This window comes from Lissotriton vulgaris, chromosome 9, assembly GCF_964263255.1.
Source record: "Lissotriton vulgaris chromosome 9, aLisVul1.2, whole genome shotgun sequence".
Lineage (NCBI taxonomy): Eukaryota > Metazoa > Chordata > Amphibia > Caudata > Salamandridae > Lissotriton > Lissotriton vulgaris.
The window spans coordinates 374,744,803-374,771,472 of record NC_141697.1 but is presented as its reverse complement, the minus strand read 5'-3'; positions in this window follow the sequence as shown (position 1 = coordinate 374,771,472).

The window sequence follows — 26,670 nt, the reverse complement described above, 5'->3', positions numbered from 1 at the left end:
TGGATGTTTGTCATTTAAGTGTTGCTTTAAAGATAGAAGTATCTTCTATTTGTATAAATTTGACTTGGATTTTCATTGTTTTGTGTTTTTCATTTATTTACTTTTTGGTAGTATTAAATGCTTTACACCTACCTGTCTCCTAAGTTAAGCCTGGCTCCTCATTTGCTAAGCTACCAAGGGTTAAGCAAGTATGAATCTTTTGAGACTTGACTGGACCTATTAGTGACCGTGATATTATTACTAGCTCAAGGTGATTACCCCCTCTATTAATAATTCACTTTCCTACATTTACTACTGCTCAAACAATCCACCGAAATAGAGTATCCCACACACATTCTGCAATGATGGTGCATAAAGCAGGACACTGAACACTTTCCTCTTTATGCACAGAAACAACAAGCACACACATCATAACACAGGACACCATACACATTGCTCTTCACAGATAACACACAATCACACACAAGAACCACGAAATAGCAATTATCCATACTACTCGCACAAGACGTCCCAAACGTAACCAAAATCACGCAAGGTGACTTTAACTTGCTGTGAGTGTCTGTATGACAGGTGTATATATATCTCCAAAGCACTCCACCTGCCACTGGCGATTACATTGTCACGGAAAATGGAGTACAGATGCGCTTTTGATTTGTTTATTTCCACAGATTTACATGGTAGCCATAAAGCGTTTCAGCCCCAGAGGGCCTTGAACACATGACGCCCTCACCAGTCAACATGTGATTTTTATCTCGTTTTTCACCCTGAATTTAAAGAGACATGTGCCTGAAAACTAAGAAAAAGAATGTAGCTGTAAACATGAACAACATACTACTTGTTTTATATCATAATTGGTACCTTCAGATATTTGCATTTACAAATATCATATGTGCACATTAGCTGGTTATTATACATTCAGCCCGATGGGGAATTCCTCCTCCCCTCCTGAACCAACTCATTTTACTACACACCGAGACATGGGTTCAAATAAAGCTGGGGAGTGGCACCATCGTGTCCAGGCGGATTTCAACGACCAGAGGCCTAAAACAGGGCTGCGTTCTTGCTCCAACTTTATTTAACCTTTTCATAGCCGATCTCTCGCTAGAATTGGACAATTGCAACCACCACGCGCCAAATCTGGGTGGCCACTCACTTTCAAACCTACTGTATGCTGACAATCTGGTCTTAATCAGTCAAACTCAAGTAGGCTTACAGCATTTACTTAACACCACAAACGGCTTTGCCACAAGGAATGGGCTGGAAATCAACTCAGACAAATCAAAAATTATGGTACTAAATGAGCGACGTGTAAAAAGACGTTCAAAATGGCAGCTGGGAGATTCTAATCTTGAAGTGGTCAAAGAGTACAAATATCTAGGGACAATTATCGATAACAAAGGTTTATTCAACCAACAAAAAGAGGCAATACAAAGGCGAGGGACCCTCCTGGCTATCACCTTGAAAAACCTTAAAAATAAAATAACTGGTCCAAACCTGCTCCCGCTGCTCGAAGTACTACGAGCTAAGCTCCTCCCAACGATAACTTACGGCAGCGAGGCCATGAGAGGGAAGGACGAAACAATCTTAGACAAAACAGTCTCCAAAGCGCTGAGAATAATATTCAATCTGCCAAAATACACCTCTCCAGCGCAACTAAGATTGGAATTCGGATTCCCAAATCAGACAATAAACCGGAAAGGTGTGTACGTTAAAACCTGGTACAAAATAAAGAGCTCCATGGCCGGCTCACTGAATTCATTTCTTTGGAAAGAAATCACACGGAAAAACAATTCACCGGCCAAGGCTTATCTTCAACTAGGGATCAGCGAGTTAGCCCTTCAGAACATCTGGGAATCTGGTCTTCCTTACAATAACGTGAAAACCCTAGTTAACAAGTCAATAAACCTTGTCTCTATTCAAAAAGATCGAGCAGACCTAAACAAGAGGGCACACAGCTGGTTCATAATTCAAAGCTACTCAAAATGTTCACCACAATCGTACCTAGGCACCAGCTTCTCTAGAACATTGAAGGAACGCTTCTTGGCAATGAGGATGGGGATTCTACCTGCCCAAACTCATATGCCCCCTTGGAAAAGACCACCAATAACCACCCTCTGCAGACTATGTGGAGAAACCAAGGAAGATGTGTTGCACCTCCTGTGTATCTGTAAGGCTCTCGACCTGGAGAGGAGAGAACTGTTAAAACCACATATAAACGCATTGCATATACGGTCCTGCAGACAGGCAGTGAAGGCGTGTTACGAAGGGGCCAACGTCAGGCTACACTGCAGCTTTGTCCGTTTTATGGAAGAAGCACAAGCAAAACTAGGCGGAGAAACTCGGGTATATCCAACTGCGCCTGAGGTTCCCTGCCAGGTGCTTACCTATGATCCCAACTAAGACCCATGGACCCAGGAGACTCAGGACTTGTACACAGACTCTGCCCGAACTAATGAAGTTTAAGACAACTTTAGAATATAGTGTTTTGACTTTTAACACTTAGATTTGCATATAGTCTCTATCTGAACTAACGAAGTGTAACATAATTTTAGTACATGTAATTTTAACTAGTAAACTTCTAGTTTTTAGAATACAGAGTCTTAGCTTTTAAGGGAATATGAAGCAGCGCTAATTATCTGTTTATTGTATAGACTGCTAAGATTTTAATTAATCAAGCAAAAAAGATTATCTATACATTCATGTTGTATATTTGATATACTTACAAAGAAAAGTCATGGCTTAAATACCTATAGTTATCAACAGATATGTTTAGTTCACAATAAAATCCATAATATTGTAAAAATTAAATACTAAAACCTGAAAAACGTGAAACATCAATGTAAAATACATAATGTGCATAAAGAGCAAGATACAGTATAAGGTTTATCGGATATTCAGAGCGAGCCCACTCTGAATCCTGAATAAAGTGCTTCCTTCACTGTTAATTCTATGTAAACATTAGCTACTAAAGCGCAAAATTGCTTGAATTATCTGTTAAAGTGCAAGTGCTAAAAAACCTCCTTAGTGTTTGAATTGTAAAAGTTAAACAATCATTATAGAATAAGAACATGTTTGTTTTGACTGTTCTGTTGAGTGGCTCTAGCAGGATTTTCCCAAGTAATATATCAGGTTGCTTCAGGTCATGGTTTAAATACCTTGACTAAAGTGGTGTATGTAACTTGTGCTGTCCTATCATGAATCCTACACATGTATAGAGATCCGCCGTCATGTTAAGACCCCCACAATGCTTAGAGTCTAGCTCCAGAATGTATCTCGTTTCTAATAAATGCAGGGCGTTTTCTCTGTTTTCACCCCATTTGCTGATTGGTATGTCATCTTTTAGAAAGTATCTCATACCTTTAGGATCCGATTGATGTTTCTCTCTGAAGTGACGAGCCATCGGGTACATTTGATCTTGGTTTTTTATGGCCTAAATGTGTTGCAGTATCCTCTTGTGCCCCTGTAGTTTGATACTTCCCACATACCTCGAATCACAGGGGCATTCGAGCACATACACCACATAGTCGGATTTGCAAGTCAGAGCTTTGTCGATGAATTCCTCCTGCTCGCTAAATTGTGTTTGGTGATACTGTGCTGGCAGGCTTTGCATGATTTACATTTCAAAAACCCTTTTCTCCGAGCTAACCAAGTATCAGTTGTTTTGTCTGCTGGGTTATTTTGCACCAACTCATCTTTCATGGAGGGGAGTCTACGGCAGGTGATAGCGGGTTTGGTCGACAGTAAGTGGTCTAATGTTGGGTCATTTAATACAATCGGCCAATTTCTCCGAATAATTAGGTACATTTCTTTCTCTTGTCTACTGAACCCCATTATCAGTCTAAATGTCTCCCCTGAGATGCTTGATTTATCTGTCACTGCTATAGATGTTGGAGTGAGTACTTGGGTTGACTGGGTTTGAGTAGATCTGCCCTTGATGACTTCTGGCTTTTTGTAATAGCTGCATCAATACATTTTCTCGTATACCCCCTCTCTAGAAATCTAGCTTTGCTAGCTTGTTGTGCTCTTTTAAAATCTTCCGAATAGCTACAGATTCATTTCAGTCTGATCATTTCCCCATAAGGGATACTGTTTATGAGGTGTTATGGGTGGGCACTGATTACAGGCAACACTGAGTTGCCAGCCGTGGGTTTTCTGTGTGCCCTAGTCTCTATTTTACCTTCTTTAATATACACCTCAACATCAAGGAATACTACAGTCTCTGAACTAATATGGGCTGTAAATTACAAATTTATATCACTGTTGTTTAGACTGTCAACACATTTTTCTTCATCTGACACGGTCCTGTGCCAGATTAAGAACAAGCCATCAATGTATCTTAATCAAACTTTGACATTTCTGTCCCAGAGTTTTTTTGTAGAACCATCTCCTCCCACCAACCCATGTGAAGGCAGGCAAAGCTGGGGGAGAAGCTGGCCCCATTGCCTCCCTGCGTAACTGTTGCTATATATATTCAGTGAAAAAAACAAAAGTTATGGGGACGTTATAGTTAGGCTGATATTTCACTCGTACAAAACCAGAGAAATTCACAAATGACATCACATATTACATCACTCATGGCATGGTCAGTGACATATTAAATGACATCACCGACATCACAGATTACATCACTGGTTACATCATCAAGTGACTGTGAGTGTTTCTAAAAAGTTTATGAGTGTTTTATATATATATATATATATATATATATATATATATATATATCAATGCTCGAAGGTGTCCACCTTTGAGTAGCACGCGAACAGCAGCTTGGTTTATGTATAGGTGAGGGCAGGGATCCACTCGTAGACGCCGCTCCGTACGGGATCTGCCCGACGCGTTTCGAAGCTCCATTTGCTTCTCTTGAGGGGCTTTAACGGAAGCGGTGTGCACAACCGCCGACCCACTTCCCCATTTTATATATAACTCACCCACCGATGGGAGGCTCAAAGGAGACTGTGCATTCTGGGAAGTGTGGTCCGGGAAGCACACAATCAAGTCCTGTATGGACTCCACAAGTGGGCCCGTCCTCGATTCCAAGTACGACTGCTGGTTCACTTTAGTGACCCCCAGGGTACTGGGGTAGTGCATACTCCGCAGCTGGACCAATGCCAGCAAGGGCTTTAAAAATAGTATAGCCCAGCTTGAAGGCACAGTGCTTAGCCTCCGGGAGCCAATGAAGAGTCTTCATTAGGGGGCTCACGTGATGGAGTCTGAGTTGACGGTAGATTAGCCTGGCTGCTTGGTTTTGTACCAGCTGCAGGCGATGTAATTGGTATGCCTGGATGCCAACATACAGCGAGTTGGCATAATCGATTCGGGACAGTACCAGGGCCAAAGTGACCAGGGTCATGGCCTCAGTGGTCAAGAATCTGCTGATCTTTCAGATTCTGCGTAGATGAAAGAACAAAGCAGATACCACTGAGCCGATTTGGTCTTTCATGGACATGTCGTTGCTGATAATGATTCCTAAGCTCTTGACAGAGTCAGCTGGACGTGGGGGACTGCCCAGAGAAGGAGGCCAAAATGTGGAGTTCCATGGGTTAGCAGTTCCTCCGGTGAGAATTAACTCAGTTTTATCAGGTTTAACTTCAGTTGATTTGCATACATCCAATCCCTAATGAAGCTCATGATGGATTGGACGTTGAGCACTGAGGAGGTGGAAGAATCGATGTTCAATACCAGCTGGAGGTCATCTGCGTTTCAACCATTTTTGTACCCAGAGACCAAATTAAAGGTAGTAAATACAAATTAAAAAGAATCGCCGAAAGGGAGGAACCCTGTGGAACTCCACAATTCAATTTAATTTTTTGGCTGAAAAGTTGGCAATGCAGACTGCCTGAGATCTGTTACTGAGAAATGAGGCAATCCATTGCAAGGCCAGGCCCTGGATCCCACCACTACCGACACAGTCGAACAAGAGACCATGATCGACCGTGCCAAAAGCGACAGACAGATCCAGGGGAACCAGGGCCTGGGTAAGGCCTTTATCGGTCCCCCTCCTGAGATCATCCATGACTGTCAGTATGACTGACTCCGTGGATTGTGCAGGTCTAAAACCTGCCTGGTGAGGGTCAAGGAAGTGGGACTGTTCAATGAATGAGCTGAGGCAGTTTGTGACGTAAGCCTCCAAGATTTTACCTAGATAGAGGAGGGAGATGGGGCAGTAGTTACCAAGGACCAGAGGTTCAGCATTGGGTTTCTTCAATAGCTGGACAATTTCTGCGCTTTTGAAGAGGTCAGGGACAATGCCTAGCTTAAGAGAATTATTAAGAAAAGAGAGGGCCGGGTCTGGACAGTTGAGGAAGGCTGCCTGAAGGATGTGAGGAGGGCAGCAGTCCATGGGGGAGCCCGATCTAACTTTTTTAAGAAGCTTAAAAAATTCATCCCTAGAGATTGGGGGATTTGTTCAATAAGAGGATTTTTTATAACTGGGAGGGGGGTCGTAAGAGGATCTGAGGGTAGGGATGCTAGCCTTAATAATGGCAATTTTCTCGATAAAGTAGGAGTTGAGGGAATCACATAAGGATTGTGAGGGGACAGATTTCGCCATAACTCTGTCCGGTTGTGCAAGTTCATCAACTATGAAGAAAATATCCTTGGATTTATTAGCTGAGTTCGTGATTTTTGCAGAGAAATAAGCTACTTTGGTCTGAAGGATAGCATTTTTATCATCTATAAGCTGAATTATGTAGGCGGCCTTTTTTTCAAAGAATAATCACATCTCCAGATGCGTTCAGCTTGCCTTAAACCAATGTTGGGCATCATGAGGTTGTTTAATCTTAATTTTCTTAACTGGAGCAATGCTGTCACTGGCGGATTCGAGCCACAGTTTAATGCTGTTTTCCTGATTGAGCAGTGATTTGTGTGAGGTGGGCATTGTGGTCTTTAATAGTGAACAGAAATCATCAATGTTGGCCCGGTTCCAGTTTCTAGCTTGGTGATTTCCTAACTGGACGGTTTTATTCGGGCAAGCGCAGGCCAGAGTAAATGTAATTAGATGATGATCTGACCATGTACATGGGGAGACTGGTAACTTGGATATTTCCAGGTTGGATGTCCAAACTTGATCTAGGATTTGCCCTTTAATGTGGGTGGTGGCATTCACATCCTGGGTACGGTTCATCCCCAGGAGGAGGTCTGTTAGTTCTATGGTACTAGCGCGTTCTTGTATGTCATTTGGCCAATAGTTAAAATCTCCAATCATGATCATTCTAGCATGATTGATGACCAATAGGGAGATCATTTCACCTAGAAATTGGGGAAATGAAGGCATGTGGTGCAGGGATCGATAGAATAGGGCACAGATGAAAGAGGATTGAGGTGATTCCAATTTCAGTATGAAAATGTCGACTGAAGGTATGCCTGTAATCCCCAGTAAGGAAAACTAGAGTCTTTGATGGATGATAGCAGCAACCCCTCCCCCAATCTTGCCCGAGGGACGATTGGCCTGGAGGATATAGCACCCGGAGGGTATTGCGGCTAAGATATCAGGAACTGACCCAGCGGTGAGCCATGTTTCAGAAAGAAGGAGGATATCAGGTTTCTCAGAGTCTATGAGCTGGAAGATCTCTAGCTGATGTTTCACCATTGATCAAGTGTTTAGGTAGCTAACGGCAAGGCACCCTACCTCATATGTCTCTGGAGTGGGTGACGCTGATGAACTTTTAGCCTGGATGGAGGATTCCCTGCGACTAGGTTGGTGAACGAGCACTGAATAGGTGTCCCTGTGGGCCAGGATCCCTGCTTTGTCAATGATGGCCTTGGTCCCGGGGGTGATGTGCTATTGACTTGTAGCTGTTTCAATTCAGAGGCAGAGTACGTCAAAAAATTGGCATAATGTATGACCCCTGGCCCTGGTCGGCTGTGGATGGGCGAAGATGGGCTTGCCTTTGGCGCGCCTCTGGGGCTAGAGCGCTAACTTTTAAGCTTCGCCCCTAGCGACCCCAAGCGCCGGAAACCGGGGTACTGAGATGCCGGCACCCTCCACAACAAGCGGGGAATCCCTGTGGTGGACCGGGATGCAGGCATCAGATCCAGCGATAGAACAAGATGCAAAGTGCAAGCAAGTGTGAGCAAGATAAAATTAAGTTTAAAAACACGGAAGTTTTAAAAACCAAACTGCTGAGAACACGATTTAGAGCTTAGTAGTCAAGCGCATTAGATTTAGCAGTAGTACTTGTCGTGCCATATAAGGAAGATTTTACTGTTAATCAATGGCTGATTCTTACACAAGAGCTGAAATGTTAATATCACACTGTTGCTGAGCCAACCAAACCTTCTTATAGATAAAGCTTAACAGGATGTCTCACTATTGTCCTTCAAACTACACAGCCTCAAAAAGGTTGAGTAGCATCTCGTGAAGTGGAGTGTTCTGCGGAAAAGACTTAATGTTTGCTGTCATAATGAGCGGCCCTGCTGGATCAAGGTCAAGCTCATCAGTCTTCTATGAAAGGGGGAGTGGTCTGATGAATGAGTAAAAGTGTGACATACTGCAAATGTGAAGGAATACTGGCCTGCACATTCTGCTGCCTGTAAGATATGATGAAAAAAACGGTGTAGGTATCCTACTGTAGTGCTCTGCTATGGGATTGAATTGTCTACACCCTGTAAGTTGTGGGGTGATTTCTAGCAGCTCGACTGCAGTGTTGGAACTGAGCCAGAATATCCAAGGGAGGCTAAGGATAGTTTAATAGTAGGAGTAGTGTGGTGGTGCTGCTAGTATGTGGTGATGGAGTGTTGCTTTCTTCATTTGGGAGATGTTTATCTTTGCAATTGGTTATAGTGTTTATGGCTACTCAGTGTCATGCAATACATTCTTTTCTGCCCATGAGCTGCACACTCAATCAGGAATTAGTGTCCTGATGCAATCCTATCAGGAATGTGTGAGCCTGAGGGTCTTAAGGACTGTCAATTGCATGCAAGTAATCAGGAGGACTCTCTAGGTGCATCAGGTTTACAACAATTGCTCACAAGGGCCTAGGTAGCCTAGGTATGGGCTTTTCTTTGGCATTCTCATGATGTGGTTAGCGAGTGTATGGTATGTGTTGTGCTATGTATAGGTAAGTGCAAAGTGGACCACAGTTGGTAGACTGCTGAGATTGTGGTACAGTATGGTGGGGACTGGTGATAATAGCTTTCTGGGGGTATAATATAGTTCAGGTTGAAATTTACATCTCAATTTAAAAAAATACCTGTGTCTTTGTGCTACCGCATTTGTATTTCTTGGTCATTGTTGATTATATGGAAGAGATCTGTTTGCTGTTCTGCGTGTAATTTTGTCTCTGTGGGGAGTCCTATTCATTCTCTGTGTCTGATGTAACCAAAATCAACAAAGATAACTAACTTGTATCTCTAGTCAAATGTTCCTTCCTTCTTCACCTGCAAGACCAACAGTTCACCAACTCACACCCTTTTCTTCCTGCAACTCACCATTAGTATTAAAGTAAATTGTGTCTCTTTGGGCTTATGGTGACATCTACTCAATGAATGATTGGATTTCTTCTGCCTCCCAAGAGATATGAGTGCTCTGTCAATAGCTGTTCTCTATGAGGATGTCCAGCCCAGATTGGACTAGGAGATTGAGTTGTAAGAGACAACCCTCAAGGGAATTCTTTATCAACCATAAAGTCTAGCAGTTTCTTCAGAAATTGGAGGATTTTACACCACAAGCTGGCTCTAAATCAAGCCATTAACGGTCCAGAGCCCTGGTGGGAGTAAAATATACTGCATAAAGCTTCCATCAGGGCAGAGAGATAGCTGCATAATAATGACGATGATGGCAAAATAATAATAAAAATTATAATAATTTCAAAAAAAAGTTCTCTGTGTAGCGCATGCTACCTCACTTCTGCCATCTCCATTTTCTGCAAATAACAATGGTTGCTAGAATCCAAGTTAACACTACTCAATGTTCTGACATAAGAATAATTGAAGGATGAATTAGCCATGCCTGGACTAAAACATGTTAGCAGCAAACGTTTAACTCACTCAAACATCTTGTTGGCATAAATGGTTTTTTAAAGTGTGCACTTGTTAAATCCTTAATGGTTATAAACTTCACTGAGATGGGAGGACAGGACAGTTGAGCAGAGCTCTGGGAAGAATATCTGCAAGTGAGAAGATATCACATGCCTAGTGAGTTTTAACTCATAAATAGTCATAACAACATAGCAGAGTGAAGCAATATATATTGCTTATAAAGTGAAGAAGCTTGTTCCAAATATGCCAGCCACTGTCTGCAGTAATAAAAACCTGTGCATGTGTCCCGTGCATTCTCTAAAATATGAAAAGGTGTGTACATGCGTATTGTTGGGTGATTGTGCAGTACTCACGGCTGAAGATAAGGCAAAATAAAGATATTAAAATGCTTCAAACGTGAAGTGACTATGGTATTTGCTGCAAATCCTGGGATCGAGCAGTGGGCTGGATGTGTCACTAGATATAAGTCCATTACTGCCAGGTCTTATCATTAAGCACCAATTGGAAAAAATCTGTGGCGGCAGAGGAGCAGTATTTCATTAATGATCTCATCCTCTTCAACGTTGGTAGTAGGTGGACAGGTCAGTTGGCATGGCAGTAAAATCTGGCAGTGGCTAAAAGTCAATGGGATGAAAGGATGGTTTAAAAGTGCAAGATTGGAGCTTAACACCACAGCACTACGTCCGTTATTGTCAAACCAGATCTTGGTGCCGCCATTAACCTCAAAGACACAGGAACTTTCCTAATGTTTTTAAAAGCTGTTTAGTTTCCAAGACCTCAAACGAGAAACACAGAACTCAATTGGAAATGACTGAGACCCAATCCAAAATTACAGCCTAACCCCATAGTCAGATCTGTTGATACATCAGGAACTATGGATGCAGAAAGAACAAATATTTTTTTTAACCAAGGGTGAAATATGCCACTTTGTGTCTTCTCTAATGCTCCCAGCAATCGGTATGCACTCCCTTGGCTCCCCGCTGCGACTCTACAAATTTTTAAAGAGACATAGCACTCATGGAAACTACAGATCCTTATATTGCCTAATGGCAGCCTCAACAACATTTTCATGTTCCAACCTGACAGATACCTCAGATATGTGTATCCCCAAATAGAAGGTGAAAGAAAATGCTTCCTTATCCCATCAGATTTGAGTATTTTAACAGTTCTCCATCTTTGCATCACCCGTTCATAAACCAACTATCGGTAGATTTGGGGCTAGATGTAGGTAATTCCCATTTACAGACTCTTAAATACCGAATTTTACCGAATCGGTATTTAGGAGTCTGTAAATGGGAAGGGGGCAGATTTAGGTAATTCCGAATTTAGGAATACCGAAACCGAATCGTTAAATACCGATTCGGTATTGCCCATTGATTCCTATGGCCCATGAAGCCAGTAGGAATCAATGGGAAATACTGATTCGGTATTTACCGAATCGGTAAATACCGAATCCTGCAAGGGTGCAGGGGGTTTCACTTTGACACCCTCTAGCACCCCAAGTACAAGCTTGTGTGACATGTGGCACACATACATGCCCTAAGGGCTTGTCTGTGTGTCACAATGCACAGGTGTGCATGCACAGATGTGCATGCACACCTGAATTCTGTATTTTACCACACAATAGGATTGTGTGGTAAAATACCGACTCTTAAGGGCCTGTGGCACTCTAAGGAGTGTCAGCTACATATGGATTTACCGATTCGGTAAATATACTGATTCTGTATTTTACCGATTTGGTATATTTACCGATTCGGTAAAATTACCAAATCGGTAAAATTACCGATTCGGTAGGCCCCCTACATCTGAAAAGCCTAATACCTAGATGGATCCTTCATCTGTCAGTCTTCATGCAGATTCCTTAAATGACACCAACGTTTCTTTTAAAAAGCAAAAGTATGTTTCTTATGCAAATCCCAACTTAATCACAACGACGTACAGAGTTGCTAATACTGATCCTTTATATATAAATGTAGGATATATTTGTAACACAGACCTAGACAGTGGGAGGGCAACCAAGCACTATACTGATAAACAAATATCATCAATTACAGCTACAAGATGTGGGAAGTATAAGAATAGTTAGTCTAGGAAATGTAGTCTGAACAGGTGAGCCTTCAGGTCTTTTCTGAAGGATAGAAGCTCCAAGTTGAGCCTTGTGTGATTCTGTAGGCAGGGTATAGGTGGCAGCAATTTGTAACTTGTTCGGCTGTCTAGGACCAAAGAGGAGGAAGTGCCAACACCATACCACCACCTTGGCGCTTAGGACATGATGAGGGGGTGATGGCTGGCTAAAAGTAGGATCATCTGTCATGGACGCATTGCATACAATGTCTATTCGCTGCATTACCATTTTAAGGCATGGCCCTTACTTGGTTGTCAGTTATCTGTAAAACCATATGACAAGCAGCAGTACATTCTCACCCATATGTTGTAAGCATGATGCCAGCAATATCTATTGTCTTGACAGCTTTGGATATGAGGTATATTGCAATGCAAGCAGAAAGCATTATTATCCAGAGCTCCAGTCCATCTTCATGGTAAGGAAAGTAAGGATAATAACTTCATAAGACATTTTTGTTTAATGCATATATATAAGGTGCTCATTCATCCTCGTGGAAATGAATATTACAAAACTGAACACCGAGCTTGAGAACAGAGTACCTGCCCTCTGAAATACTTACTATTCCCTTGAAAATATATCATGTAGTAGATCTCATGCTACTAAAATATAAGACACAAAAAAGAATACAATTTATTTAAATCTCATTGAATTATTTCTCAGAAGAAACTAAGAGCGACTTTGCATACAAAGCTCCTATCAACCTTGGTAGGTGTGCGGAGGTGGAGTATTAGTTGGGTGGTGCTAGTCCACCACAAGTAATAATGTCACTATTCGGGCTAGGTCCAGTAAAGGTTTCAGTAATTTTAAAGCTAAGCTCAACTCCTTGTAGATATACTACAGACCAGACAGTCGACAGTCACAAATACACAATAGAAATACAATATAACCATAGGGACTACTTAATGGATGAATTGACACCAAAACAACAAAAATCAAAGAAGGGGAACTAGAGATATCAATTTTCAAATTTTGAAATAAAAATAGCACCAAGAAGCGAAAAGCTCCAACTGTGGGCAACTGGTCACAGCAGACTTGGTCAAAGGTACGTTTTCAGGCTGACCGCAAAGAAAAAAAGGTCAGACTAAACAACCAGGTGTGTTACCGATGGTAAAAATTCCTTCCAAAGTCAATAGCCTTCAGTGAAATAGGCAGCGGGGTTGGCACTGAGAGAAAGGAGTTTGACGTCATCAGTTTCTAGAGTTGTTATGAAACCTCTATGAAAACATTGGTGTTTGCAGGAAAAACTCAAGCAGAAGAAGTTCAAGTTCTTAGGCTACTGAGGTTACAGGCATCGATTGGGTCTCCTTCAAAAGCAGAGCCCGGCACGTTCCATCAACATTTTATATGTTCAAACATGACATCCTCCTTGACTTACTGGAACGCAGGATGGGGCTTTCTGGTCCATTCCTAGACTGGTTTGCCTCCTTCCTCCACAATAGATCCCAACGAATAAAAAATAACCATTCCCTAACCCCACACCAGTCACATTAGGTGTTCCGCAGTGTTCCTTGCTCTCACCCATTCTCTCTCACCTGTGAGCCGTTAACTAAAATTCTCAATTCATCAAACATCAATTAGCACATGTACGCTGATGACACCCAACTTTACCTGAAAATCTCCACACCTGATGACATTAGGTCTCTTAATGCAACTCTATAAAAATACTCAAAATTGGATGACCTGCAACTACCTCAAACTAAATACTCTCAAAACAGAATTCCTTTTAATTGCACCCCCCAAACAAACACTCAACATTGCTGAATGAACGAAAAACTTAACAGCCCTCAATTGCATTCCACACATTATTGCGGTAGCAGTAAAAAGTCTGGGAATTAAAATTGATGCTCTGCTGTCCATGACACAGCAGGTGTCGGCAGTGGTGGGCACTTGTGTCGGTCTACTGCGCCAGCTCCGGAAATTCTCCTTATTGCTGTCCGTCTCCACCCTTAGGCTGGCTGTTTCTGCCTTAATTTTGGCACGGCTGGACTACGGTAACTCCTTGTATCTGGGCCTACCTAACAATCTTTTAGCCAGACTCCAAGTAGTGATGAACGATGCGGCCAGGCTGATTTTTAATAAGCCTCGGCGCACAAGGGCAACGCCTTTACTTCAGGACCTACACTGGCTGCCAATAGCTCAGAGAGTTAAATTCAAGAGTCTATGCATTGCTCATAAAGCGGTCCATGGCTCAGCCCCTATATATATTAAGGATCGACTGACTAAATATGTACCAAATAGGACCCTTCGGTCTGCTGACGCGTGTAATTTGACATGCCCTACGTTCAGCCTAGTATCCAAGGGTGGCAGAGCCTTTTCAAGCATGGCCCCCGAGTATGGAATTTGCTCCAAGTCAGATTGAGGAAAGAAACTAATCTTCTCGCCTTCAGAAAGCACCTGAAGATGCTGCTCTTCTTGGAAGCTTGGGGTTCATCGTAGTGGGAGGCTGTGTGTTCTTACCGGTGTTATGTGTCCATCGTGAGCGCTTAGATACCTCGGGGTGATATAGCGCTTTATAAAAGAATAATAACATAACATAACATAACATAACATTGTTTCCACAAATCATTGGGAATTACTCTCAAAAAGAATTTGACCACGCAGGAGCATATCAGCTTAGTCACCAGAGGAGCTAACTTCCAAATGAGCACCTTAAGGAAAATTAACCCCTTCCTTCCCTTCGACGACTTCAAGTCAGTTGTTCAAGCCCTAGTAATCCCCAGGTTGGATTAAGAAAATGTTACCCTTTGAGGTCTTGCTAGAGCAAAGGTGGCCCCTCTTAGGGACTCATTTAACTCGAATCCAAGGTTCATCATGGGATCTAAACGCAATAACCACATCACATCGGATTTGAAATCTCTAAATTGGCTCCCTCGCCAGGCAAGAATTTACTTAAAAATTGCCTGCATGACACACAAAGCCTTAAACTCCAACACAGTGAGGTTAATTGAGCAAAAACTGGAGCTATCTGGCGGTGCTAGAACCTCTAGTAGCACCACATCCTTACTATTGAAACTGCAGAAATGTAAGAAGTCGAAAACGTATGATCGGGCCTTCTCTGGCATTGCCCCGAGAATCTGGAATTCTCTACCTTCTGAAATCTGAGTTAACCCTTCACGTACATCTTTAAAAAAAAAAACAAGTGAAGGTACTATTGATGAAAAAATGCCTTCTCTAGCTCACAGGATCTCTCCTCCTCGGCACTGATAATGCACTCTGGCTGCACCTGCAACCTGTTGCCTGACACTATGGCCTGTTATGTTACTCTCTTTGGGACTAGAGGGAGTTCTTCACCCCGCCTTGATACTACTACTTCCTGTTCTGTTATTTAGTCTGTTATTATTACTTATGATTGGTCTGCTTAACCTGTTTTTCTCACCTTGTTCATTTGTAAAGCTCTCTGATAACCTCTAGGGTCATGTTCGCGCTATATAAATCTCTAAGGGGCAGATTTACAAACCCCTTGCGCCGCTTTTACCCCGCCGTTGCATCACTTTTGTGACGCAGCAGCGGCACAAAAGATGCACCATGGTGCGGGATATTTACAACATGACGCATCTCCCAGATGCGTGTCGTTTTAAAGCCCTGCGCCAGAAGAGGTTTACCATCGCAGGGGGAGGCGTTCCGGCACAACTCCAGCAATGTGCCGCTTTTACGGCACAGATGCGTGACGCATCTGTGCCGTTTTTGCCCGATGGTGCGCCGCATTGTAAATGCGGCGCATCAAGGGTGGCGGAACTGCGGCGCACAATTACTGGCGCATCCTCGCCGATATGCAGGGATGCGCCGGTAATTGTAAATCTGCCCCTAAATATATAACGAAGTATACATTGGAAACTTGGCAGCTATGCATGTTTCACTGAGGCCTACCGTACCTCTGATGAAACCCAAACTATGCCTGTGCTCACTTTCAATCAGCCGCTAATCTGCTTGCCCCTCACAAACTGTCGTACAGTGATTTTCAAGGCAACAAAGGGGCCCTTAATAAACGCGCTCTTTTCTGAAAGCATTATCTGCCCTTAATGAACATAAATAAATCAAGCAAAGCCGGGGACTGAACTTGTGACAATTAAGCAAGCCCTCTCTGTTCAACCTTGTTTCTAAATGGCAAAATGGCTCCCATTAGTCAGTTCATTCCCATCTGCTGAAACCCTTCCGCAGGATGTCAACAGAGCGTCATTACTCTAAATCAAGTCTTTGCAACGTGATTCATGGGCTGTGGGAGAGCCGTAAATTGTGGGTCAGTAACTGCAGCTTTGCATTGTGCTTCAAGGCGGAGTGTCCCACTGTCAAGATGGTGTGAGGCAGTGTCTTGTAAGAATACGCGAATAAAATCGGATCACAGTAAACCCAGCTAAGCCAAGGTATTTCAAATAATGTATTACCCAAGGGCGAGGGAATTAAAGGAGCTTTGCGAAATCAAAGCGTTTCTGGGCGTGCAAGTAGCCACTAATTCACGAATATTTAATCAGATTAGAATATATATACTACGACCAAGAAAGTGTGCAAAACCGTGAAAATGTGTTCCAGTAGGCAGTGGTGTGTTTGAAATTCAAGTGTGGTGCTTTGAGAAGAACAAACAATTCTACACCTGTGCCACAAATAAAAAAAATGTTTTTTAAAAGAACAAACAAGCAAAAATCCTGTAAGTCTTCTTGTGCTACAGTGAGAGCATGCACAGACTAACAATACTACAGGCAGCTATGCATTGCCAGTGAGCATTCACTCACTGGAAACAAAAGCACTCACGCGCAACACAAACAAGGCACAGGTGTACAAACAGAATATACCACATGGTAAGCACAACATTACCCGATGTTAAGTGCATGCCATTGCAAGGCTTGTAGGTACATCTGCAGATTCAACATATGATCTAAAATCTCCATTGGCCTTTGGAGTGACTTCACATATGTATGCCCTGCTTATACCTCTATAACACCGTATCACTAAAGTTCAGTCCTATCTTGTACGATTAGACACAGAACGTTCCTTTAACAAACCTCTGTGTTTAAAACCTTCCAACCTTTTTATTTCTGATCTTCTGCCCTTCAGCAATTCAAGACACTTCTCTCATGGAAAGCACTGGGCATTCCAAGCTGGATCTAGTTCAATGAACACAATTGCCTAAAATAAATGCCCTAAAACAGACATTCTGTCGTGAAAACCTACTCCTTCCCCTACACCATGTTACATCAAATTTAATGTCAGGCATCGCATATCACAACCTATCAATATTCTAAACAGTACCCACCCTGAAAGGTAACAGGATTGAGCAGGTTTGTCTAGTCCCATAATCCGAGATGTATATCCTACAATACTCCTAAATCCACTGTTAAACTTCATTTTCCATGCTTCGCATACCCACATCTTGGAAGTTTTTCTGTTTGCAATGGCTGTCATTACAACACTTTAAACTCCCTACTACTTGCATTCATCTCCCTCTCTTTTTCTCTGATTAGATCGCCATACTTGGCACCAAGTGCCACTACCACCACCCAAAGCACGGACCTTACCACATTCTTGGTTTTATCAGTGAATTTCTAAGGTCTAGCCACCACCTCCCTGGGGCAGGCCCTAAAATTAGAAAGAAGGGGGAGCTGCACAGCACCCCTACTTGAGCCCTTTATGGCCCTTGGGACATAAGGGTATGCCAGGCTGCCCATCCCTGGCCCATAAATGTTTGCTCTTGCTTGGCAGGAGCTTTGACAGCTCCAGTCAAGCGAGAACAAACAGTAAGTCTACTACCAGCAGGCGGGAGCAACAAAACAGCTCCCGCTCGCTGGGAGCAGACTTTTCATCTGGTTTCATGGCCGCAGTTAAGCAGGCCAGAAAACAAATCAAAGAATTGCTCCTGCAAGCAAGGAGCAACATTTTTGGCTGGTGCCTGACAGCGGGAGCACTAATGGCTCCTGCTGGTGGTGGGGATATGGCAGGGACCACAGGGACATTAAGGCTTCCCCCAAAGTCCCCAGTGCTGCACACTGGTTGCCCTGGGTGGGCTCTAGGGCACTCAGCACCAAGAGGCATTGTCAGAGGGAAAGCAAGTGTGTTTCCTCTCGTATTCCACATTGAACAACAGTCTGAAAATACTTAATATATTTGAATGCATTATTGGACTATTGGAGTGCAATCTGATCTGTAGTGACTGTGGCGAATGGTTTCTTTCTTGTTGTCTCATGGTGCGAGCAGAGTTAATGATTCTCCCTTTTAATTACACTGAGTATACAAATGCCCAAAATAATCTGCAAGCTCTGCCTGTTTGGCCCGCTTTGTTTGTCATAGTACTATGTAAAGGTCTTCCCTCCTTTTCCCACGTTGATGTTACTAAAAGGCCCTCAAGAGAGTTCATTGACTATTTTGGTGATGCGTTCTTGATGCTGAGTACTCCGAGGACATCTCCACCAAACAAAGAAGCATTTACATTATATAGTTAGGAGGTAGTAACCTTGTTTGGTAGAGATTCCTCTCTTTGTATTCTTGTCCTCTTCTCTAGCAAGGATTCATGTTATCACAGATGCATGGATCAAGACCTTGAGGAGCAATCACTTTTCTGAAATTATATGCACACAAGGTCACTGGAGACATTTCCTCAAGGTCCATTATTCAGCTGCAGTGTATATTATGCACTAGATATTTACCCGACGAGGTAACACTTAGTAATTAGCCAATACAAAGTACTGCATTTGAGTAGACATTTTGTGCAGAACTGTGAACTCTTGTTGGATAAAGGGGCAGGTGAGGTTCATTCTGGTCCAGTCACTCACACAGCGACTGGCACACTGACAGAGACACTCAGATACTCACTCACATACCCATTCAGCCACCCTCAGTTACACTCACAGACACACATAACAACTCATAAACCCACTCATACACCCACTCAGACCCCCACTCAACCACTCACACACCCACTCACAGATGCATACAGCTAAGTATGGGCAAATTTTGCGAATTTGCGGATCACGAATTCGCAAAAAAATCCACAAATTCGCGGATTTCCCTGCGAAATCGCGGATTTTTGGGCAATTGCACTATACTCAACTGGAGTATTTTCTACTGGCTAATCAGTAAGTGCTACCTGGTTGGGTAAATGTATTGTGCTTTTCCTGCACTACAGCTGCGTAAAGGCCCGGAAGAGTTGTCTTCAGTGACCATGTGTGTCTGTAACTTTGCCACCCTGCCCATAGGCGCCAAGGTCCCTCGAGTGAGCTGTCAATCACAGTGGGGTAAAGGGCGGGAAGAGGTGGCGTAGTCTAGTGTGTGTGGGTCCGGGCTTCTGTGCGAGTTCACATGCCTCTTCTTTATAAAGGGTCAGAGACCGATCAGAGCAGCAAATGAGGAGAAAGCAGTAAGTGCTGGTCACTGGAAGTACAGGTGGATTGCGCTCGAGAAACTCGTGGATGCCTAGTCCCCATCACGGATTACAGCTAATTGTAGACAGTAGATCTGGGGAGAAAGCACACCTGCCTAGCATCGACCGTGCTCACTAGATTCCTGGGCTGATTAATAATGCGTTACTCAATTTCAGCTTCAACTCCGGCACCTGCTTTATTTATATCTGTAAGTGCTTCCTGCTGAAGTTTAATTTTTGTGATAGGAGCCTCGTTGCTTAATTGTAACTATTCTCTGACCCTGCTTCGAGGGTCAGAGCAGGGTCAGAGAATAGTTGCAAGTAGGCAACGAGGCGCTGCCCAGGAAGCACTTACAGGGTTACAGCAGATGCCCAAGTTGAAGTTAATTTCTTTGTAACCATTTCGTAAATGGTTACAAAGAAATTAGCTTCAACTTGGGCACCTGCTGTAACCATGTAAGTGCTTTCTGAGCAAAATTCATCCCGCTCGCGGATTCGCGGATTTTGCCGCAATTTCACATGATTCGCGGATCGCGAAATCACGGAAAATCCGCAAATTCCGCAAGCGGAACGAATTGTCCACCCATACTTACATATAGCCACTTACACACCCACGCACACACACACTAACACATCCACAATACCACTCACACACCAACTGACAAGCTCATATAGGCACTTGTACACCCACTCACAAACCCATGTAACTACTCACACACCAACTCACAGACCAATACAGCCACTCACAAACCCACTCACACATACACAAACAGGCACTCACTAAATCACTCACATGCCCACACAGCTATTCACACACTGACTCAAATGCCCACACAGCCACCCACACACCCACTCACCAACTGACACATCCACTTACACCCCTCTAAACTACTCACACACCCACTCATACACCCATACAGACATTTACACACTCACAGTGCTATATAGCAACTCACACACAGTCACTGACCCATAAAGTCACTCACACAATCACTCACACACCCACTCAACCAATCACACGCACAATAACAGACCGATACAGCCACTCAAACACCCACTCAGTGACTCATACAGCCACTTAGACACTTAGAAACCACTCACACACCCAATCACAGACCCATACAGTCACTCGCACACCCACTCACAAATGTTACAGGTTACAGTTAGGAAATAAAATAATTCACTATTTTTTATATACATACACATATATATATATATATATATATATATATATATATATATATATATATTAGTCACCAAGTTATTCCCGTTACCAAGGCACTCCTTCAGACAGCCGGTGTGAGTTTCAGGGACGGGCTTTCCTTGTTCATAAGTTTTTCACCAACGAAAGCAATTATACTCGCACTCCACCAGGACAGTTTATAGCAGGTTTTATTTCTGTGCCATTACAGCACCCAGCTTAACCAACGCTTTTCGCAGTATCCACTGCTTGTTCACGGTTACAAACATTTGTCCCTTGTTTGTTTCTTACATTTATACTAGCAATTCACATTTGCCTTGTTATGAGGCATTGTGGTACTTGTGGTTTCATTTTTGCATTGCTCAGAAAGTGGCATACATCATTTGCTTACACTATGTCAATTATAACACATAAAATTGCTGATCTCACACGTACTGATTAATGTGAAGCATTTTCAGGGAAACTTTGATTTTTTGCCTTTAAAAACGCGCAAAAGTATATAAAACTCTAAGTGAGTCTAAATTATACTCCACATTGCCTGCAAGTCACACATCAAATCTATTTCATTAGCATAATAAAGTTATTACATGTTTCTCGGGACTCAGTGCCCTTTCAATGCCTCATAACAAGGCAAATGTGAATTGCTAGTATAAATGTAAGAAACAAACAAGGGACAAATGTTTGTAACCGTGAACAAGCAGTGGATACTGCGAAACGCGTCGGTTAAGCTGGGTGCTGTAATGGCACAGAAATAAAACCTGCTATAAACTGTCCTGGTGGAGTGCGAGTATAATTGCTTTCGTTGGTGAAAAAAAATAAATATATATATATATATACAAAAACGAGTTGCCTCCAAAAGAGATTACCACACCCGGTAGGTTGAAATCCTTTATTCAGAGAAGCACAGCAGCAGCGCAACCAACGTCTTCACAGCACTAATGTTAAAGCCAAACGCATTTCGGGCGTTCCATCGGCAGGAGTAGGGAGCAGTTAGGGCAGATCACGTGCACATTAAATATCTACCGCCCCAGTGGGCGTGTGCACCGAATGTATCCTGGTACTTGTTTTTTGCCAAAAGTTAATAATGCCCTAGTGGGCTCCGCTCTCCCTCCACGAATAAAACAATACAAACCCCAGTGGGCATGCTTGGAGCAGTCTGTGTTGCATGCCGTGTCAATACAACTTCTCCGATCGGCTTACCGTTCTTACAGCGACCTAAATAGTTGGCGCTGTAGACCTGCTCTTTCCAGCAGTGGGGCTTTCTCGCGGCCAGGCCAGCCGCTCCATACACAAAAACGAGTTGCCTCCAAAAGCGATTACCACACCGGGTAAGTTGAAATCCTTTATTCAGAGAAGCACAGCAGCAGCGCAACCAGCGTCTTCATAGCATATATATATATATATATATATATATATATATATATATATATATATATATATATATATATATATATATATATATATATATATATATATATATATATATATATATATATATATATATATATATATATATATATATATCCAAACCATAGCAGAGCCCTAGTGGAAAAGAAGCCTCACGAAGGTAACTTTGGCACCCATCTTTATTAAAGTAACAGCCTGCCAGCAGGATTGTTCATGCAACCTTCATGTAAAAGATTAAAACTCCAGACGCATTTCAGGAACTCATGTTCCCTTCTTCAGTGGCGTAGAAGGCAAGTGTCAGCTGCAGGCGCTTGATGAAGAGCACACGGTATAACATCCCCTGCTTGGGTAGGCGTGGCCAAATGCCTTCTGGGTGATGTAGTCCTCTTCAAATCATACCACTGTGGGAGCGCCTGCACGCCAACACCAAGTGAAGCCAGTCATTGGAAAGTAAAGCTGAAGCCGCCTGCTCGGCTTTGCGTGTCGTTACTTGGGGCTGGAGCTGGAATCCGCTGCAAGACCCTTTGCTCACACCTTCGCTCCGTATATGAAAACACCGGTCTGTGCTTCCCAGGATCCGCTGGGGCGACAGGCTTCTCCTCCGCGACCGGGACGGCCGCATAATATCCAAACCATAGCAGAGCCCTAGTGGAAAAGAAGCCTCACGAAGGTAACTTTGGCACCCATCTTTATTAAAGTAACAGCCTGCCAGCAGGATTGTTCATGCAACCTTCATGTAAAAGATTAAAACGCCAGACGTGTTTCAGGAACTCATGTTCCCTTCTTCAGTGGCGTAGAAGGCAAGTGTCAGCTGCAGGCGCTTGATGAAGAGCACACGGTATAACATCCCCTGCTTGGGTAGGCGTGGCCAAAGGCCTTCTGGGTGATGTAGTCCTCTTCAAATCATACCACTGCGGGCGCGCCTGCACGCCAACACCAAGTGAAGCCAGTCATTGGAAAGTAAAGCTGAAGCCGCCTGCTCGGCTTTATATATATATATATATATATATATATATATATATATATATATATATATATATATATATATATATATATATATATATATATATATGCAACAAAAACACACTACCGCAACCTCCGGCCAGCGATGAAGGAGAGAAACCATTGGAATCTCCGGCAAGATGCTTATGACCATCTTCTCACAAAATGACGCATGCCGGGCTCGAAAACCCTTGTTCACAATATATATATTCAAATCCACAAGAACCCACATGGCAGGGCACACTCACGGGTTGGGGCGTTTCGAGTTTACACTCTTCCTCATAGCTTACCCTTTCACTGCTTACAAAATGACCGCCATCTAGATGGTGTTTCTAGCGATCTCCCTGTATTTCCATACCAACAATCAAACTCAGGTGAGTAAATACTTGGGCATGATGGGACTGGAAGTCCATACAATCTAAACCAAGTGGGCTTGTGGTATCCAAAATGTACAATAACAATGTTAAATCGCTGGTGTGCCTCAGAACATCTTCCACGATTATCTTTTCCCCAGTTCGTTTTGCTCTGCCGATTCTCGAACCAGCAGCGGAGCCGCCTTGACACGCGGCTGTGCGCCACATGGCCGTGTCGGCCGTCATATTATTCAAATCCACAAGAACCCACAAAGTCCATACAATCTAGCCCAAGTGGGTTCGTGGCAACCAAAATGTACCATTTTGATGGCAGTCATTTTGTAAGCAGTGAAACCTATGAGGAAGAGTGTAAACTCGAAACGTGTCAGGTAACTGCTGGCGACTGATGTGCTGGACTCTTCCTTAATCTCACAGACGCCAACCCGTGAGTGTGCCCTGCCTTGTGGATTTGAATATATATATTCATAATGGGGGGCAAGTAGAAAATTATTCAATGACTCATTTTAATAGTAAATATTAGAAATAGTAATTTAAAATCCAACTTAATTGTAAAGTCAAGTTTTATATTTCTGTTTTGAAAATAACAATTTTGTAAAGTTGTCATTTTCCAGCCTACGCCAAATGAATCTTTCTGTCAGTGTCCAGGCTCACTTGATACCTTTTCTGTGGCATGGTGTTTATTGCTCTCACACAGTGGAAAAAAGTGTTGAGAGGTGTTTTTCATCCTTTAGCCTGGTGACCTGGGGGTTTGCGCCAGTGCCTTCCTGAGCTTAAAAGAGTGCCTCTCCTGTCACTTCCAGATGTAGCTCACACCTAGGCCTGCCTCCCTTTGTCTTCCCAGTCAGTTTTGTTCCAAACCTAGTGTGGGGGGGAAAGGCTGCCTCAGAACTGGTTTGGCAAGCCCATAAGGGAGGGTTTGTCCATTATCATAGTTACACATCTAGATGGGCATAGGGAGCTCCCACCAGGGAATAATTTTTATGCCATGTTGGATTTAAACAGAGAGGGGCACTGTGGGATTGTTTTCAGAAAAATGCACAGGAAGTGCTAGAAAGGTGGTTGTAACTCCAGTAAACGTTTTCCTCATTGGTTAAGGAGTGGGCAAGAAATTCCCCCTCCACAGGCTGGCACTGGGCATAAATGTGGCATCCCCAGTACCTTCTTCTGATCCCTTCTGGGCCTATGGAAGAACGTAAGGGAACTGAACCTGCTAAGAGCCCTGAAGACTAGACCTGCTCTCCCTCTTGCACCCAAGACAAAGAAGAGGACTCCAAATGGCATACGGCTGAAAGTTCAGGACCCTGCTGTTGACCTCTGTTGGAGTGAGTGTTGACCCGCATGTGTTGCTCTGCAAAGACCTGGACCCTTGGATGGTGTCAAAGTACACTCCACCTGCAGTTTCCTGAAACAAGGCACTTGGAAGCTTTATGCTCTGAGAAGGGGAGGGGGCACCAGGACCAACCACCAAGCAATTAGACAAAGATGAAGTGTCACTGGCCCAAAGATCTTAGTTGATCCTGCTACTTTCCTCTCCACAGCAGCAAATTTTTTCCAACAAGACCCAGCAGAGGTGTCCAGCCTCATGCTAGTCTATAAAATTAGATGGAAACCACTGCATTATGAGGAAGAGAGCAAGAAGCTCAAATTCTGTCTGCGGAGGGTGCCAAATGACTTCAGTGTTATGGCTAACAGCAGGCCCATAATTATTGGGAAAGTTCAGGAGAATCTGCAATTCTACAGAGCCTGCTCAGAGATAAAAAGTATTTCATCAATAGCGCCCAAGGAGGTGAAAAATCAGCCCGTTGAAAATAAAGTAAAATTCTACTGCAAGACAGCTTGCATGTGATGGAACAAATAAACAAGTTAGAACCACCCTGTCTCAAATCAGGATATAGTACAAGAGAAAGCTTAGGGATTTTCAACAACAGCAGGAGTAACAGTAGTTTAACTTGTTTGAGACCCCAAAATCTTCAAACCTCTATGCATCCTGGCTCCTTGTCCACCGATTATTGAGATCAAATAGCATACTAGTGCATTGCAGTATTACAATAGTAGCATGGTACAGATATATAACTTTTGTACACTAGGGGGGTTAAAGTTCCTCAGAAAATAGAGAGTTACCAAATTATGGTACCTGAGATTCACAACAGGTTGGGTCTACATAAGCAATGGGGGGGGGAATTTCTCCTTTTGAATATAGTGCCCTCACACACCCTTGCGAGTGTCATGCTTCATCATCGGGCATTGCTCCTCGTGGGGGTGGAGCTGCAGTCCCTCACGGGCCCAGCGAGAGGGATCTTTGGCGGAGATCTTTTAAGGAGACGCCGCAGTTGTGCATGCAGTGTGCAGGCTTCCAGGTTCCAGGTAAGATAGCCTGTGGACCTGCTGTACTATACTTAAGGAGTGTATGCGTCCTTGCGCTGAGAGGGACTCTTACGGTAGGTACCTATGCCCAACCTGGTGAGACAAAAATTGAAATGAAGAGGAAGAAAAACATGCACATAAAAGTTATATCAGCATGTAGGGCAAACATGGTGTGTTGCATATTTGTGAAACACAATCAAAGAGGTGCTGTGCTATTTGCACATGCACTAAGTATGTCCATATAGTCACTTTGCTCCATATAAGAAAGGTTTGGAACTTGAGGGAGAAAACTCCCTGTGCAGCAGACCATGATAGAAGGGGGTGTAGTCTATAGGCGCTATCAGTGATAGGGTGCCCTATAAATCCCACCTGCACACTGCCAACTATGAATGGTTCCACCAGAATGAAAATGGGTTAGTTCTGGTGTAGTGTCCCTGTACCTCAGGGTAGATGAAGCATACAAATAAATGGCGGGACAGGAGCAAAAAATAACGTGGTGAAAGGCGATTTAGTGGGTAAGTTATGTTCCACTCGTGCTCTGCCTGTGCCACTGGTTGTAATGAAAGTGATTCTAATACTGTGCTAATTCACGCTGTTAATCGTGTATATAACTACCTTATAAACTTCCAGCAATTCAGCAGTGCTAGAGGAGCACTCATGCCAAGAAGCAGAATACAGTTGAGTTACTGAGCTTGAAGCTTTAAGCTTAATCTATGACTCAGTGTTGAATGAAATTAAGCCACCTCAGGTGCGCCGTGGCCGAATGGGTTGCCAGCTAATATATTTAATCAATTTGAACAACAACGGTCCTTGACAAGAACAGATAAACAATAAAAATAATTATAGGCCACAATCTGCACTATAATAACCA